The sequence below is a fragment of the Saccopteryx leptura genome, chromosome 2 (assembly GCF_036850995.1).
Source record: "Saccopteryx leptura isolate mSacLep1 chromosome 2, mSacLep1_pri_phased_curated, whole genome shotgun sequence".
NCBI classification, from domain to species: domain Eukaryota; kingdom Metazoa; phylum Chordata; class Mammalia; order Chiroptera; family Emballonuridae; genus Saccopteryx; species Saccopteryx leptura.
This window is the reverse complement of record NC_089504.1, coordinates 259,516,924-259,533,779: the sequence shown is the minus strand read 5'-3', so window position 1 is coordinate 259,533,779 and position 16,856 is coordinate 259,516,924. Positions and strand designations below refer to the sequence as shown.

The 16,856-nt window shown below is 41.9% G+C and overlaps 1 protein-coding gene and 1 pseudogene across 10 annotated transcripts in view; one reads left to right on the top strand and one right to left on the bottom strand.

Annotated features, from left to right (window-relative positions):
* RABGAP1L (RAB GTPase activating protein 1 like) overlaps positions 1 to 16,856 on the bottom strand; it is a 551,348-nt gene that overhangs the window by 38,835 nt on the left and 495,657 nt on the right. The gene's annotated exons all lie outside the window — the stretch shown is intronic.
* LOC136396188 (U6atac minor spliceosomal RNA) lies at positions 733 to 844 on the top strand (annotated as a pseudogene).

The following is a 16,856-nucleotide window of genomic DNA, read 5'->3' as shown; positions in this document are numbered from 1 at the left end:
AATCCACTGTAATACCTCAAGTAAAATTCCACCTTTGAATGAGTCTTTGGTTAGAAATGCACCACTTAAATTTTTTGCACTAGTGTTTGAAAAGTAGAATGACTACTAAGTGCTAAAAACTAAGATCGTGAGATAGTAAGTAATACACTAAACCTGGCTCCATGGTGAATGGCGGTCTGATTCCAGGGAGTAGATTAACCAGATGAAGTTCCCAGACTGGACCACAGAAAGCTGATCCAGCTCCGCACACAGTGAGCTAATGAAGCTTACTTAAAACTAGACAATGAGATAGGAGAGAGAGGACGCTTGGGGAGCCCAGTAACCCTGTTCTTTATTGTCCACCAGTGCTCCGTGCATTATGATGGTGCTGCCTGCCTGTGCAGGGCTCTGAGGGACAGAAGCAATACTTTTTTTTTTTTAAATTTATTTATTCATTTTTAGAGAGGAGAGAGACAGAGGAGAGAGAGACAGAGAGAGAGAGAAGGGGGGAAGAGCTGGAAGCATCAACTCCCATATGTGCCTTGACCAGGCAAGCCCAGGGTTTCGAACTGGTGACCTCAGCATTTCCAGGTCGACGCTTTATCCACTGCGCCACCACAGGTCAGGCAGAAGCAATACTTTTTGTCAGTTGCTGCAGGCAGTTAGATCGGAGGTCAATACTCATGCTCATGGGGGTGGGAAATGCTATAGACATTAATGCTATACAAAATTTAATTCAAGACTAATATGCCAGTGTTGTATGAAAGGAGAGAAGGTTAGCACTCCCCTTGACAAGACTAATATGCCAAACAGTAGCTGTATAGAACACCCTGAGTCTTTAGATTCAACTTCAGCAGAAATCTGGGCCGGATGGAGAGGGGGAGAAAGAACAGTGTGCTGACCTACCTTCGAGGGCGGCGAGGGGCAGGTGAGCAGCCGTCGGTAGCGGTTCTGAGCTGCATGCGCGGCGGCTGCCCTGCCATTTTTATACCTCAGCCTTGTCCACATGGGAAGAAACACATCCCTACCTCGCATTTTCAAAAATCACCCATTCAACAAATCTTTAGTGGCTGCTGCCTCTTAGCAGGCATGGTTCCCCAGGGACAAAAGCACTGCCTGTCCCCTCAAGGAGCTTCTGGTTGGGTGGGGAGGAAGTCTTTAAAGACATGACCACAGGATTAAAGATTAAGTAATCCCTCACTCACAAAGGAAGGTAAACCTCTGGGGGGGGGGGGAGTAAAGGCGGAGGGAGGGGGATCATGCCCAGGGCTCTAAGTCTGACTGCTCCTCTAAGGGGGACACTGAAGCTGAGATCTAAGAGGAAGTCAGCAGGGGACAAGTCGGGTGTCCCCAGCAGAGGAACAATGGGCACAGATGGGGTGAGAAAGAGCAAGGACGTAATTTGCCAGGGCCTGTACAAAACAGTCGAGGCCCCTTCTTCAAAGTGATGATATGATTTCGAGATGGTGACAGCATTAAACCAAGTGGGGGGACCCGTGTGACTGCCCAGGACATACGCCCATGCAGCTGGCCCTGGGAAGGAGGGGGCGCAGGGGAACACAGTGAGGAGAGGCGCTGCTGTGCTGAAGAGGGGTGGGAGGGGCCCAGGCAGCAGGGACTGGCTCCAGGACCAGGTCACAGACCAGGTCACAGGGCCCCAAACAGTTCCCAGAGAACCACTGGGTAAGCCGGGAAGTACTCCATGCTCATGGAAAGACAATGAGGACAGTCTTTGCTTTTCAGAAGCATACAACTCAGGGGTCAGGAACCTTTTTGGCTGAGAGAGCCATGAACGCCACTTATTTTAAAATGTAATTCCGTGAGAGCCACACAATATATTTAACACTAAATACAAGTAAATGTGTGCATTTTATGTAAGACCAACACTTTTAAAGTACAGTAAGTCTCTGAATTCTTTTTAATAACGTTGTTATGCTGTTGCTAACCAATGATGAATAAAGTACTTCTTACCATTAATGTGACTTCTGGTGCTACATGGTTTTGCTGATGGCTTTGTAGTCTGGTTGATACATGGTGAGGTTAAGCTTCATGCAGGCATTGAGACTTCCATCCATTAAACGTGATCATAGGTTGGTCTTAACATTCTTTAGATGTGAGAAAGACCTCTCACATGCATACATAGAGCCAAACATTGTCAGTATAGCAATACTCACATGCTGCAGTGTGTGGTATGTGACAGGAAGCACATTCCAAGTTTTGACAATCAGCTGGTCCACGGGGTGAAGTTTTTTCATTTCTCCCCACTTGTGTTTGCTGTCGTGCAAGTCTTTCCAAATCTTCATTCAGTGACTTGAACTTATTCACCCACATGTCTGAGGCCTTCAGGTCAGCAGCTTGTAGCTCAAAATCTCTGACGGAGACACCGGGGATGTAACTCAGGTTAGCGCTGTCCACTGCACACTACTGTGGATGGGTGATGAACTTAAAAAGATGAGTGCGCTCACGAAATTCTCCAAAGCGCACTTTGAATGACTGTAGGAGATTAGATGTGAAGCCCGCTAGCTGCTGGAGATCAAGATGTTGAGCAAGGTCACTTGCTGTGCATGCATCTTTAAACTCTCCCAGTTTTTCAAAGTGTAGTAAACAACCTGTTTCAATGTCCTGATGAAGAGTTCCAGCTTGTTTTCAAATGCAAACACTGCTTGTTGAAGGGATAAGACTGTATTTACAACGCCTTGCATTTTCACATTGAGCTGGTTCAGATGTTCAGTCGTGTCCACGAGATAGAAGAACTTCAAGAGCCACTCAGTGTTAGCTAACTCAGGATGCTGAATGTTCTTCGTTTCAAGAAAAGTCTGGATTTCGCTCAGACAAGCTGTTAAACGGCCGAGCACCTTCCCTCTTGACAACCAATGCACATTGTTATGCAGAAGCAGACCAGGATAATTATTCCCAACTTCATCCAGCAGTGTTTTAAACGGGTGACCATTTAAAGCTCGGGCAACAATAAAGTTGATCACCCGAATGACCAGCTACATTATCTCACCAAGCTGCTTGCCACACATCCGAGCACAAAGTGCCTCCTGATGTAGGATGCAGTGAAAACTTAGGATGGATCTCTTTTCATGTTCACAAAGAAGCACTACAAATCCTCTGTTTTTCCCCACCATGCACAGAGCACCATCAGTACACACCGAAATAAGTTTATCCATTCGTAGATTTTTTTCTTTAGTGAACTCAGTGAAAGACTTGAATAAATCTTCCCCTCTTGTTGTCCCTTTCATAGGCAAAACAGCGAGACTTTCCTCACGTAGTGTGTCACTGATAGCATACCTTGCAATCACGCTGAACTGGGATAAATGGCTTACGTCTGTTGACTCATCCAAAGCAAGAGAAAAGAATGGTGCTGCATTTATGTTCTTTACTTGTGTTGCTTCAATTTGATTTGCCATCATGATGGTACGATCATGAACAGTTCTTGCCGACAGAGGCATGCCTTTTATTTGTTTGATTATCTTGTCTTTATCTGAAAAGTCGTCAAAAAGTTCATTAGCAACATCAAGCATGAATGTTTTGGCACACTCACCATCTGTGAATGGCATTCCGTTTCTCACAATTGTTAAAGCACCAGCAAAGCTAGCCGAAATCCAGTCACCTTGTTGGGTCCAAACATGGAGTTGCTGCTGACTAGCTTGCACTCTGCACAGTAGCTCTTGACATGCTTTCTTCCTGCTGTCCCCTGCTGGATATTTCGATGCAAATGTAGTATGGCATGTGTTGAAGTGCCGCTTTATATTTGACTGTTTCATTGATGCAATTTTATCATTGCATATTAGACACACTGCAGAACCTGCTCTCTCCACAAAGGCGAATTCCTCTGTCCATTCCTGCTGAAAAGTACGATACTCTTCATCTTTTTTTTTTAGCCATCTTCTTCATCAAAAGGGTTTCTGCAATTAGCTAGCTGACTACTTGATTAAAAGGAGGAAAGTTTACTTCCTGACCTCACAACGACCCGTGTACGTTAAGCATCATCCAATAAAAATTTGGTGTTGTCTCGGAGGACAGCTGTGATTGGCTCCAGCCACCCGCAACCATGAACATGAGCGGTAGGAAATGAATAGCTTGTAATACATGAGAATGTTTTATATTTTTAATGTTATTATTTTTTTTTGTTAAAGATTTGTCTGCGAGCCAGATGCAGCCGTCAAAAGAGCCACATCTGGCTCGTGAGTCATAGGTTCCCGACCCCTGGTAGAACTGGTTCTGTAGTTTAGGGTAGACTGAGACGAGCCCCACAGAAGAGTACAAGCACCATCTGCAGAGGCGGGCAGCATGGAGACAACTCACTTGGGGTCAAGCATGGGACAGAAGGACGGACTGCCTGGAATCAGCACTCTCTGTGTGCTAGGCACGGGCTGCTATCGCTCTACACGTATAAGTCTATACCAGCCTCATGTCTATGAGGCAGGTACTCATATCACCCTCATTTTACAAAGGGGGAAACAGAGCCAGTAGGTTAAATAGTTGTCCAAGGTCACACAGCTGGCAAATGCCAACCCATGCAGACCAAGTCCAGTGTCCCTGCTCTGGACTGCTCTACTACACTGCCTTTATTAACATTGTTTTACTTTGCTTTGTTTTTAAAATCTATGTGCTATATTTGTGTGCTTTTAGTTTTTTCTCCCTGGTCTCCCCCTGTTGTCACTTTATCCTTTCCGTCTCTTCGGTCCACTATATGCACTGATTTGAACTGGCTAAGAGAGATTCATGAAAAATAATTGTCCGTAAAGATTTTTCTGTCTCCATCACCAGGAGCCAGAGGGGGCACAGACAGCACTGTGACATACCTTCAGGTGTGACAGTGTGAGAGAAGGTGACACACACAACACTGCCTTCCCGGGCGCTGAAGACAGCCCAGATATGCCTTTGTGCCAATAGCCAACCAGAGCCTACGCAGTTGTGGACGATTCCTTCCGGCTCCCTGAGAACTGGAACACTGCAATAATGGGACTCCGGGAACCCACACATGGCTCTCGGTGTCCCTATGACTCGAGGTAGTATCTATTCCCTACAGGACTGGGAGGCCCATGTAAATGCTCATAGATTCCACAAAGACTGGCTGTGTGAGAGGCACTGTGCCAGATGCTACACAGGACACAAAGACACCTACAAAACAATCCTTGCACCAATAAGCTTACAATAAATGAGAAAATTTGGTTAATGCCATCACAGACATATAAGCCCTGTGCTAGAATTTGGTAAGAGGAAAATATTTCCCAAATACACCAGGAAATTTAGGACAGACTTTAAGGAGGACCTAGCATGTAGGCATGGTCTTGTCCTAAACAGAGTTTTTGCTATTTATCATTCACAAGTGTCAGGATTTTTTTTTTTTAGTAGATATCAGCAGCCTCCAAGGATTGCAGACAAGCAAGGCCTTAGGCTTCTTCCCACCACCTTGCTGCAGATAGGAAGCATCCCTTGTTCGGCAGTCAGTAGGCCCAGAGTGTTCTGCCTCAGGTGACACTCTGCAGATGTCAGACTGCCTGGCTTGCCCGAGTTTACTTGCAATCTATACAAGGCTAGAGGGAGAGGGGCCTATGTAGTGTTTCTAGCCAATCCAACTTAAAATTATGACATCCTTCATGCTAATTAGAAAACCCTCTAGTATAGACTTAAATATAAGTAGGTTAAATTTATAGCCATTATCTCCTGATTGGGATCTCTCCAATGCCAACCAACTACCCATAGACAGTGTATTTCCGTATCAGGGTGCTGCAAACATTAATCAAGTACAAGGTGCAAACTAAAACTAACACATGCTATATCACAAGTGTAGGCTGGAGTACTTTAACGTATATTACAGAGAGTCTAACAGGGGGTGTGCCTGGAAGAGTACAGAGGGGGAAAGCTATGGAGGAACAACTCATTATTGCTTATGTCTTTCCTCATTCCGTAAAGAAAGCATAAGGGAACTGCTATGAGCAAAGGCGTGGAGCTAAAAACCAGAGGCGTCCAGACCGTCCAAGCAGTCCTGTCCATCGGGGTAAGGAGCCGAATGCCCTGGCACGAGGCGCCTGCAGAGCAGGCTGGAGAGAGTCCACTGGAGCCAGATTGTAGATTTAAATTTCCAGCAAGTGTGAACCTACTTTGGAAGTTGCCAGTTCAATGACCACATTTTCTGAAACAACAACCAGGCACATGGTCTTAACAGATGTTTGCACCCACTCTGGTTATGAGAAGCAATATGGAATATAAAAGAACCTAAAATACTAAAATAAATAAGTAAGTAAATAAATAAATTAGTTTCCATAGCCTATAAAGCTTAGAAGGCAGAATATTTGACATCAGAACTATCTATTGAAAAAGTCTTGTTCCTGTATTCCTAAAAAGTCACAGAGGTTTTAAAATAAAGCAGTAAAAGGATGAAAACTGTGCTGGTGAGAACATTCCTCTGGAAATGACATATATGCTAAACTAAATGGAAGGACAGAGAAAAGGAGAAAGGGAATAAGTAAAATAATATTTAGAAAGTTATAGAAACAGCTCAGGAGAAAAGGTCTTTGTGCAAAAGGTGACAGTAGAATCGAAAAGAAAGAACCATAAACCAATAAAATTAAGGTCATTAAAGCAAGTCTTTCTGAGTGATCTAAGTCAAGTGATCACTCCCCTCCTTCAACTTCTTTAGAATTAGTTATATCACTCATTTAATAATCATAAATGACTGTTAAAATCTTTTCCTGGGGTATAAATTTTCCTAAGCTAAATAAGATGCCTGAAAGCAAAACAAACAAAAAAACCCAGCCTTATTTAACCTTGGTGTCTCCTGCTCCGACCTGACACAAGCTGAATGCTTGGTAGCTGCCTAAAGCAGATCTGTTCAGTGAAGTACATTCTTAATGCCTCATGCTTCAAGCAGGTTTTCTTAACTATCAATAGTTAAAATACTGGAATAGAAACAAGGTAGAGAAAGGCTATGTACATATATTTTCCTTGAGTATTGGTGTTACAGGAGGCATGTGATGACATAAAGCTGATAAGTGGAAAGACATCGAAATTACTTAACATAGGATATTTTTGTTATCCAAATGAGAAGACTGTAATAACCAATTAGAAATGGCAGTTTTCCTTGATATGTTTGACAGAGCCAATAATTACCTCTGCTCTGTGGGGCAATTTCAGAAATAGTGCATAAGAATGAGACTATTTGAGAAGGCTTTTTATGCTATGCAATTGCTGCCGCTCCCTAAGCTGAAATTCATTTCATTGATCTTGGGGAGTAGGAGACATCAGAGGAAAGCGAAAACATCCAACATACTAAATGCTTAACACACGAAGAATAAACATCTGTCTGATAAATAAAAGTCTAAGAGAATTCTCATTTTGGATAAAAAGGTAATATCAAACCAACTTTTAAAAACATTTATTGATTTTAGAGAGAGAAAGAAAGAGCGAGATAGAAACACTGGCCTTTTCCTCCTGTGTATGCCCCGATTGGGGATGAACCCCCCACTTTTGCGTATTGGGACGATGCTCTAATCATCCGAGCTATCTAAGCAGGCTCAAACTGACTTTCTAAAAATTGACTAAATCACTTATATGTGCAGAGTGGATCAAACAGGAGTATATTTGAAATGAGGGTTGGCCACACACAGGTAATACAAGACTAGCTTTTCTGTGAGCCCCTTGCGTTCCTGTATGGCTTACACAGGAAGGATTGCTCTCCAAAGCCTGGCATGGGGAGGCATTTATGTTCCCATTTCCATGGAAACTGTGAGAAGGCAAGAAAAATAAGGTACGGAGAAATGTATATTGCAACCCTCACTCCTCTGCCACCCATGCAACGCTCCTCATTTCCATAGGAAAAAAGACTGAAAGACCTCCAACAGCTGAAAGCGAAAGTGCAGAGACTGCAGCTGTTTGCTTGTAAGCTGAGAGCTGCTGATGACAGTTTATAGCATCTGGTAAAATTTTTAAATGATGTTTTCCCTGATAAATTCCCCCTTGTGATAATTTACAAGGGGGACACTGACTACATCACTAGTATGAGGAAGAATACGCAAAGGGGTCTTTGGAGGCTTAGTCCGCTGTTGTTTTTCATAATTCCAGTATCATGTATCATTCTTAAACAAATGACTGTGATAGGAAATGCAGTGAAGTGGAGAGTATGCTCATCAGGTCACTCTGATGTCCCAGACTTCCTCCAGACGGGGGATGTGGAAAAAGCATGAAGGAACTAATTAACTGAGTGTGGGAGTGGGGTGTGGGAGCAGGGATCTAATTTAAAAACTATTATATTTGATTACCAGAAACTATGTGAAGATTGTCAGCTACACCTAGAGTTGGAACACTGAGCCCAGTGAACTTAGTGAGGGATCTAGACTTAGGCATTTGTAAAGAATTCTATAAACATACAGTTTGCTATCTAAATCTCCTCGGTTTCAGAGTTCAAGTAGAAAGGTATACCCATTTTTCTTTAGCAAAATTTAAAGGACAGGCCAGAACTTGCTGAAGAGTATCCATTTCCACTCCACACCAAGGGCTTTCAAACACCTATGTAAGATGACATAGAGATGGAAAATGTGTTATAAAGCTCAAGGGGAAATAGTCTCCTCATCAATAACCTGAAGTAAAGGCCATCCTTTTAAAAACCTGTAAAGTTAGAAAAAGAGAAAAAAAGAGAGTTGTTTTTGTTTTACAGCTGATAACTCAGTTTTATCTCTGAGGTAGTTTTCACTCTTTTTGAAGAGGTCCTTATTCCACCTGTTCATTGTAACTTGGCTTCTACCCACACATGCCTCAGGCAAACACAAAACCTAGAACATTAGCCAAGACAATTCAACAGGATGGTGTCGTGTGCACTAGCCAGAAGACACGGAGGGATATTAGACATTTGGTATTTCTTATTCTTACTGCCACCTCCAAGGGGATATAGTTCTAAGAACATGCAAATAAACTACAGAGGAGCTCCAAGCTAGGACACTCGTCTCTCACTGTCAACTCAAGTCCCATTATGTTTATATATCCCGTGTGAGTGCACATGGAGGCCTTTCTATCACTCAGCAGCAGCCACTGGCAATACCAACATTCATGTGTATGTAACACAGAGTTTCTAAGACTTTAAAAACATCTCTTATACTGTAACTTATAATTTAAGCTAGAAAATGCAGGTTAAGAGTTGAAAAAATGGAAGTAACTTTTTAGGACCCAGGTTAAGTGTATGAATATGGGACCAAAGTAATTGATAAATTCTGGTACTTTCCAATTCTATGTAAATATTGTTTCTTTCTCTTTTCATAAGCATTTTTTTGTGTGTGTGTGACACAGAGAGACAGAGAGAGGGACAGACAGAAAGGAAGAGATGAGAAGCACCAATTCTTTGTTGTAGCACTTTAGTTGTTCATTGACTGCTTTCCCATATGTGCCTTAACTGAGGGCTACAGCAGAGCGAGTGACCCCTTGCTCAAGCCAGCAATCTTGAGTTCAAGCCAGCGACCTTGGGCTTCAAGCCAGTGACCTTAGCGCTCAAGCCAGCCACCCTGTGCTCAAGCTGGTGAGCCCATGCTCAAGCCAGAGACCTCGGGGTTTCAAATCTGGGTCCTCCGTTTCCCAGTCCGATGCTTTATCCACTGTACCACTGCCTAGTCACGCTCAATACATGTTTTTTGAAGTGAAGAATTACTAAAGTAAGGCAGCTAAAACCACTATGAATGGTACAGCATGAATCTTCACCACTTGTGTTTGAAAAACTGAAGTAGCATTTTCAGGTTTGAAATAAATTTTTATGTCATAAAACTATGACTGCTCCCCACACCACCAATTATTAAATTCTAGAAATTGCACCAAAGGCAGTCTTTAAAATACCTGAACAGTGCCACAAATGTAACTGCTCAATGTTCACCTTCTGATGCATACATAAATAAAACTACACGTCATATAAATACAACTGGTGGTATCACCTGCTAATTCCCTCTAAATATGTACTCTCCCTTGTTTTTCAGTAATATATTTTTATTTATACATGGCCCTGCTAAAATAAATATCTTTAAAATATTATCTAAAATAAAGCAATATATCCTTAGTTGAAGCTAAAGATTATGCTTTCAAGTCTTCTTCGCATCTAGGTATTGTGGGTGACGAGGTCTGGCCAATGAAATGAGTAGAACTGTTACGTGAAACTTCCTCCCTGTCCCACTGTCACCCTTCCCTCCAGCTGGAATGTGGGCCTAGGAGATTTGCTGGGGAGGTATTTGACCATGAAGATGGGCACCATTCCTGAAAATGGCCCACCAACCAGAGAGAAAGAGGCTGGGTTCCTGACCTCAGTGTGGCTACACGGGTTACTGGTGACTGAGTCTGGGGGTGGGATGGGGATAGACTGTAAATGAGGATGAAGGAACTTTTGGGTAGCATACATGTCCTAAAATTGGGTGACCAGTGGTGAGGGATACACAACTCTATATAACTATCCTTTCCTTAGTTTCAGCTGGGCTCATGGTCACCCATTTAAGATGATTCTTCCAGCCTTCCCTGCAGTGTGGTGAGTCCCTATGGTTAAGTCTGGATGCAAGTATAAGTGACGCAGGCCACTCTGTACCAGTGCTCTTATAAGGGGAAGGCTGTTGTCTTCCTTTCTTCTACTGGCACTGATTTGGTGCGAGCTCTAATGTCGCCTCAAACCCAAACACAGAAGTCATTTGTGAGGACAGCAGAGCTTGGACCTTTCAACCCAATCTGTGTGGGAGAAAACCTCTGAGCTGTAAGATAATACAATTACGTGATACAAAATGAAGACTAGAGTTCACCATGTAACATTTGTCAACTGCAAAGGATCTTATGCAGCAGCTATCTTTATGAACTGTTTGCAGACCCGCAAGAAGAATGTTCTTATCTTATTATAGAAAATTTTATGCACCAACTTCTGTTAGTTTGCAATATTTAAGATCTGTTGTAGATAAATACACTGGGAACTCTATCCTGGACATTGAAGTATATGTATTGAAAGAATGTTCCAGAAATGTTACTATGAAGTCTGGTAACTTTTAGGTGTCAAGATTTATTTTTTGAAACAATAAGTTTTCATTATTTTTTTTTCATTTCATTCCATCACTGGCATTAAAACAGTACTAAGTTTTAAATTTGTCCTTTTTTTTTCTTATATTACTCTTAACTTTAAGATAGGTAAATTGTACAAAAACCTTTTGTGGACAACTCGTTTGTATAAGGAAGCCAGGTATTTACTTACCTGTCACCTGACCTAAATTGGAACTGAAACAGGTAATCAGCCAGGAGAGAGCCGAAAGTCAGACTCTTCTCTACTACACAAGCTACAGGGGTAGGCCCTGTAAAATTTCCACAAAGTAAGGGCTTCGTAAACATATCTGTCATATCAGGATGATTATATCTTGAAAAAGAGGTATGTTGTTCTTCAGGCAAAACAAGAGAAACTGCCTGTCCTATCTGACAGTCCACAGGAACAAAGCTTTTATCTCTAGAAACAAGGTTTAGAGCTGCTACCTTCCATGGCAACCATGTGCATGCCACATCAAAAGTTCTGTGGGAAACTATCAACATTTTAACAGCTATATGGTTTTACCACACATGACTCTTGCAAATAAGCATGTAGAGAGTGGACTATGAGTGGCACAGTCTGTGTCACATGTAACAGAGATGGATACTTCCACACAGTGTGATGTAACAATCAGACTCCAGGTAGCTGTACTGCTTGACAGGTATACCAGATGATGACAGAAATGACAGTTAAAGTTGATGCCCGTAAGATGATGGCATGTATGTCAATTATTTTCACTATTTTTGAGCTAAAACATTCAGGCTATAAACATCGGGAACAAATTTTGTTAAACAAACGCTTTTCTGAAAATCTAGAAGGGACCAGAATTCACAGCTCATTTCAGCTAACTGCCATGTTCATCTCCTAGATTGATAACATATTCTCCAATAAAATAGACTTATCTGATCAGACACAGCTGGCACTGGGCCAGATTCTGTTTGTGCCCTGTTCATCTGCACTTATTTATACCTTGCTTTTAGGTCATTTCTAGATGTGAGTGTGTTCTTTTCTGAGAATGAAACTTTTTTTTTTTAATTTTTTTTTTTTTTAGCAAGACAGACAGACTGGAAGGCAGAGAGATGAGAAGCATCAAATAATAGTTCCAGCACTTCAGTTGTTCACTGATTGCTTCTCATACACGCTTTGATTGGGGGGCTCCAGCCAAGCCACTGACCCCCTTGCTCAAGTCAGTGACCTTGGACTGAAGCCAGTGACCATGGATCATGTTGATGATCCCATGCTCAAGCCAGCAACCCTGCACTCAAGCTGTTGAGCCTGTGCTCAAGCCGATGACCTCAGGGTTTTGAACCTGGGACCTTAGCATCCTAGGTTGATGCTCTCTATCCAGTGCACCACCGCGGGTCAGGTAATAATGAAACATGTTGAGATAAAAGAGCAAGTATTTGGCTTTTTAAAAAGATATCTTATAACAAGGCATTGTACAGCTTTGCCACTGAAAAAAGGCACAGTCCCAGCTTAGGCAAGGATGGACTAAGTATCCAATCCTTTGGGCATACATTTGAGTTACTTTTCCAGAACTATGATGTGAGTGGCTTTGTCCATATTCTCTTGCCTAGTCCCTTTTGTGAGATAAATTTGAGAGGCTACTGGCAGGACAAAGTAGTAAAATCTACAGGACAGACCTGTCTGTCTCATGCAGATATGGAGCACAGGACTAGAATCTCATTAACATCTGTCAGCCACAGACAGCGCCATTGACCAATTTTGTATTTTTCTTTGAACATGAGCTCACCAAAGCACAAATGCTTTCCCAACTCAATTTATACTTTAAGTTTCCAAAGATCAAAGCAAACTTTACCTGTTTACTCATTCGACCTACAAGGCAAAAGCAGGCCGCCAAGGGTAGAAGCTACTGGAACAGCAGTGCCAGAAACAGCACCAAGAGGTAGTGTCTAAACTAAGTAGGGCTTTTGTACTACTCTGAGCCTACGCAGCACATCACACAAGCTCCAAGGAGAAAACAGATATTCAGAATAAAACAAGTTCTGGCTAGAGGAGGAGTTTAAAATTCGCAGTCTCCAGAGTCATCTACAACTATGGCCTACACCATCAGGGAAGGAAGCACAGCCTGTTGTCTGGAAGCTGGAAGGATCCCCTCTCTGCGCAGTCACATGCCTCTAGGGTCAGCAGCTTGGAAGAATCACAGGTGTAAGCAAGGGAGCTTTGACTTTTATAACAATAAATGATTCAATTACATAACAGGAGTATTTGAATGGGTTATATTTAACATCTTGAAATCTAGTAAGATAGACAACATCATTACCAAGAAGAAAATTATATGCTCACAAAATTTACTGCCAGTCTTACAAGCACATTCTCAGGTTCTATGAACATTAGTTAAAAATATCAAAATATCCTTTCTATAGAACCCTTTTGCACAGAAAGAAAACTTAGCAAAAGTAACAAAGTTACTCAAGTCATGCACATTTGCACTCAACTTAGCTATATGTTATTCTGACTTATCCAACTGAACAGTTTGCACTCATCAAATAACAAAAGTTTGCTTTCTTAGGTATTTTATGAACTTTATGGTGTTTGTGTCAAGTAAAAACATCTTTGACACAGTAACAAAGCTGGACTTTATCAAAATTAAAAGCTTTTGTACAAATGATATTACCAAGAAAATCAAAAGACAATCTCCAGAATAGGAGAAAATATTTGTAAATCATATATCTGATAAGGGTCTGACATTCGGAATACATAAAGAACTTACAACTCGAGAACAAGGCAAATGACCCAATTTTTAAAAATGGGCAAAGGACCTGAACAGAGATTTCTCCAAAAAAGATACACAAATGGCTAGTAAGCCTGTGAAAAGATGCTCGGGTCTTTCGGCATTAAGGAAGTACAAGTAAGAAGCATAATGAGATACTACTTCACACTCACTAGGATGGCTAGAAAAAAAAAATAGCAACGTCATTCAACAATGGGGTAAAATAGACATTAATATTTCTCAACTTGATATGGAACTGTATTTTTCACCAATTCAAGTAAATATTCAGTCAACCTAACAGTTCCATCGACACTTCACTTCCTGTTCCATCTATCAGAGAGCTTTGTAATAAATATTCCATATACTTGGCCCAAACTGCTTAGATTTTTAGTATCATAAATCTTTTAGAATGGCAAACTTTACATTACTCCATATCGGCAACAATGTTTTCATAGTTGTCTCCAAAGCTGACTCTGTAATAATTCCCTGAAATGAGAGTCCCTATCCAGATGCCACCATTCTCAAAAAATGTAGATACTGTGCTCAATATCACTTTAGAAATCATTCCAGTCCAAAGGTCTCCTTATGGAGATTTTTCTATCCATTTACCTATACTCAGTACTGCGTGGCTTTATGTGGTAATATCACCAACTCACTTGCTGAGAATTCTCTCCTCCCACGCCCCCATGAACATTTTCAGCTCCCAAGTTGTCATACATCTCAGAGTCTGTCTTTGAAAACCCAGAAGTGCAGAACATGTGGAAATTCTGTGATATTAAAATAAGTTTCTCAGTATATATTCAGACACATACTCTTCATAATCTTAGTGTAAAAGCTCCTGCATTGCACTAGATGCACACTTCATAACTCAGAGTCTTAAAGGGACAATCCCAACTATGGAACAATATGTAGTCCTGCATATCTGGGTGCTGAACGCCATGTACAGAGTTTCCCACACTCTCCAGGAAGGAAGAATTGCCCCGCGACCTCTCCACTTCAAATGGAGAATTCAATGTAGAGGATGCACACAACAGGTAAAGCCCAGCTGCTGGAGTCAGAGGGTAGAACATGGAATTCAAGCTCTAGTTATGTCACTAAGCTCTGAAGTTCTAGGGAGGTTCCCTAACTCCTCAGACCCTTCGTTCCCTCAAGTGTTAAACAGCCACAAACCTCCTACTTTAGGAGGCACTAACAATGAAATGGGCGATATAAGCCAAGCGACAAAGTAGGTGCTAATGAAATAAGCGTTACCTGCCTCCACCCAGAGCACTGCACAAGATGTTTCCACCTCCCTTTCTCCTCATCTGGGAGGAGGCAGGTTTGGTTGTTTTTAGCCCTAGCACCTAGCACGGCACCTGACATAAACTAGATTTCTGTAAAATGAAATGGAAGTCAAGTTTGAATATATATTTTTATGTTTTAGAAAAGTTTAATTTACCACAGGGCTTTACTCCTTGTTTTATGGTTCAAAAATGTCCTTTAGTAACCTCGCTGGCACACATGGTATAATCTGTAACTGTTTGCCTGGTTCTTACATGTATATACCCTGTACTGCATAGTCCGCCAACTTGAATATTTTAGTATATCCACTTTACTTGGTGGAAGCAGATTAATACTTTATTTTTTATGTATTGATTGATTTTGAGAGAAAGGAAGGGAGAGAAAGGGAGAGACAAAAACATCAACCTGTTGAACTTGTTGTTCCTCTTATTCATGCTGTTATTGGTTCTCTTGTATGTGCCCTGACTGAGGATTGAACCCGCAACCATGACATGTGGGGACGTTGCTCTAACCAGTAGAGCTACTTGGCCAGGGCCCAGATCAAAACCTTCAGAAGTTCCAACTACTCTTCCCTTTTGTGCATTCATCGAGAATTTTTCCCCCAACTAATTCTGCCAGCTCTATTTGTAACGCAGTAGGCTGTTAAATCAATGTATTATATTGGTAAAGATTTCCTCAGTAATATCCCTAAGTGATTATATACTGTTTAAACATATGGAAGAACTGCCAGGTGTGGTGGCACGTGCCTGTAGTCCCAGCTACTCGGGAGGCTGAGGTGGGAGGATTGCTTGAGCCCAGGAGTTCTGGGCTATAGTGCGCTGTGCCAATGGGGTGTCCGCACTAAGTTCAGCATCAATACGGTGACCTCCCGGGAGCGGGGGACTACCAGGTTGCCTAAGGAGGAGTGAACCGGCCCAGGTCGGAAACATATGGAAGAACTTATTGGAACACCTACAAGTGATCAAAAAAATTCACTCACTTTCTAGTGAGAAGTTCTAGTTGTTAGTTTTGTTTTCCCTGACACTGAGTTTAAACCTGTATTGTTAGTAGCCTCTACTCATCAACTACGATTCTGCCTTCTAGTCCAACTTCCGCACAACGGTCCCTCTGGTACCAGGAGACCATCACTAAGCTTCAGTGTTCCTCTCCCCCGGCAAGCAGTCTTTCTGCCTGCGATAGAATTTCAGGCTGGTTTTCCTGGCCTGAACCCTCCGCAACAGCTGGAGTGCAAGGGTCTTCGTATCATGGTACACAGGAGTATGATTTTCTTCCCATTCATTTTTGACATTTAAAGAATTTTTCATGATAGATCTACATTTCCTTAATGATGACAAAGTGACTTTAAAAAGCACATCATAGGGGTCATTCAAGTGCTTTCTCTAGAATACTAAAATATGCTTCATGATAAAATTTAGATTCTAATCTGAAAGGAAAAAGAATCAGAGAAGAATAGTAAAACAATTAAAATGCTGCGTTCTTTCTAGACATGGTGACTCCCCAGATTCTTCAAGTCACATTAGAGACCTTCGATCTGGAAGGGCTAACTAACCCCAAACTCCTTCTAAAAATGAAAAAATTAAGAACCAGAAAGGTCAAATGAATTACCAAGTTTAAATCATGAGCCTCTTGTTTTTGACAGCGCCATAAATTAATGTCTTTTCTGTTTAAAACCTTTTAAACAGCTTTCCATCCCCCTTTGTGTCCAGCTGAACTTCCTTACCATGACTACAGGCTCTTTGTGACCTGGTCCCTGCCAGCTCCTCCAGCCAATTTCCAGCCCTTCCCTGCTCCCTCCCCTCACCCTGCTCTCAGTGCTCCACTTATTTA